Below are 2,121 nucleotides of genomic sequence, written 5' to 3' on the forward strand. Positions count from 1 at the left end.
GTGCCTCAAGATGCCTTTGCACGGTGGTTAGGTTAGTTTTGTGCTTGAGATGACAGAGCTCTGGATTGCAGTGGACAGCAAAGTAGAGATGTTTGGAAGAGTTCAGGACCTACAGACTCAGTCTTTGGTGGTTAATTCGTCCTGTTTTTTCCTTGGGTGGTGGCAGCAAGTTGACCAGTGGAACAGCAAAGAAACAACAGAGGAGCCCAGCTAAGGAAGCTGCAATGAGCTAGGGCTGCCCTCTTTGCTCCTGCTCCTCCTCTTCTAGCTCTTGTCTTCCCCTGCCCATCCCCTCCCAGTCATCTCTTTCTCATTCCTTTCCTGTCCTCTCCATGTATCTGCATCAATCACAAGTCTTTCAAAGGCAAGCCTATTATTTCTGTCTACCCATGTAATCCACCCACCTCCCTCCCATTCTAGTTTGGTACCCCAGAGCTTGTAAGTGTGTTGTCACAATGTGGGCAATCAGAAGTGGCTCATGAAATGAAAAAGGGGGGAGGCCAGGTACAGTGGCTCATGCCTGTAATCCCAGCACTTTGGGAGACCAAGGCAGGCGGATCACCTGAGGTAAGGAGTTCAAGACCAGCCTGGCCAACACGGTGAAGCCCTGTCTCTACTAAAAATATAAAAATTAGCTGGGCGTGTTGGTGCAGGCTTGTAATTCCAGCTACTGGGGAGGCTGAGGGAAGAGAACGGGCTTGAACCTTGGAGACAGAAGTTGCAGTGAGCTGAGATTGTGCCACTGCACTCCAGTCTAGGCAACAGAATGAGACTGTGTTTCAAAGAAAGGAAGAAGGCCTAGAACTTAAAGTATAATAAATAAAAAAAAAAGAAAGGAAAAGGGAAGGAAGGAAGGAAAGAAGGAAGGAAGGAAGGAAGAAAGGAAGGAAAAGAAGGGGAAATAAAAAGGGAAGAAATAAGGCTGTAGGTGATTCTCTTCCTCTCCAAAATTGCATGGAGTCTTGTGGTGCTGTGCCATGTATCCATCTTTAAAAGTGGCTATTTCCTCAGCATTCTTCAACCAGGGTTACTGGATAAGAGCTAGATACATTGGATGGATAGAATTTCGGGGCTAGAAGCAGAGCTGAGGCCTAGAGCAAAGAGGTAATGTATATGAGTCTCGCAGCCAGAGGACTCCTCCTGGCCCCAGTACCCACAAAGCACTTGACTTATAAACGATCCTGTATAGCCAACTTGTTTTGCAGATTGGAAAACCGAGGTCTAGAGATGCCAATGACTTGTCCAAGGTCATGTAGTTTGCTAGCCAAAGACTAGGACTACAGCCCAGAACTCCTGACTGCCTTTTCCTGGAATACTTCCGCTCCCTCAGCCTTCTTTAAAGTGACTGTCAGTTTAATTTTATAAGATGGCAGGGCTTGTGGTAAGGACTCTGAACAGATAATGTCAAAAGAATAGACCAAATGATAGAAACAGGAGATTGCCAAGCCTCAGCATTCTCTCCGGCTTTCCCTAGCCCTTTACCTGCCACCTCCACAGCCTGCCTATCTTCCTACTCCCTGGAACATAAGGCCGCCCTGGGGACAGCCTCCCAGGGTCGGCTCTGGAGCTCCTGCTCGTCCTCCTCTGCAGTCACTTCTCTGGGGCATCTGTCCGCACACATGTCTTCAGCTCCTACGACACACAGACATACCGGCATCTCGAGCTCTAGCCCTCGACTTCACCTTCACATTTGTCTTTCTATAGGATATTTCCTATAGAAATATGCCTCTCTCAGCCAGAGATCAAAATTGGAATTCATCTTCCCTATGCAAAGCACAGCCTTTTCCTACCCCTCTGTTTCTTTCAGTGCTTCCACAGTACACCAATCCTCCCGACTCAAAACTTCCGTGTCACCAGAGGCTAGGGGAGGGGGAAATGGGGTTGGGGGGCGGTTAGTGTTTAATGGTTACCCAGTGCCAGTTTGGGATGATGACAGAGTTCTTGAGAAGGATGGTGGTATGCCGGGCGCGGTGGCTCAAGCCTGTAATCCCAGCACTTTGGGAGGCCGAGACGGGCGGATCACGAGGTCAGGAGATCGAGACCAGCCTGGCTAACATGGTGAAACCCCGTCTCTACTAAAAAAAATTCAAAAAAACCCCCCCAAAAACTAGCCGGGAGAGG

Source organism: Rhinopithecus bieti, unplaced genomic scaffold (assembly GCF_001698545.2).
Source record: "Rhinopithecus bieti isolate Rb0 unplaced genomic scaffold, ASM169854v2 scaffold_50805, whole genome shotgun sequence".
NCBI classification, from domain to species: domain Eukaryota; kingdom Metazoa; phylum Chordata; class Mammalia; order Primates; family Cercopithecidae; genus Rhinopithecus; species Rhinopithecus bieti.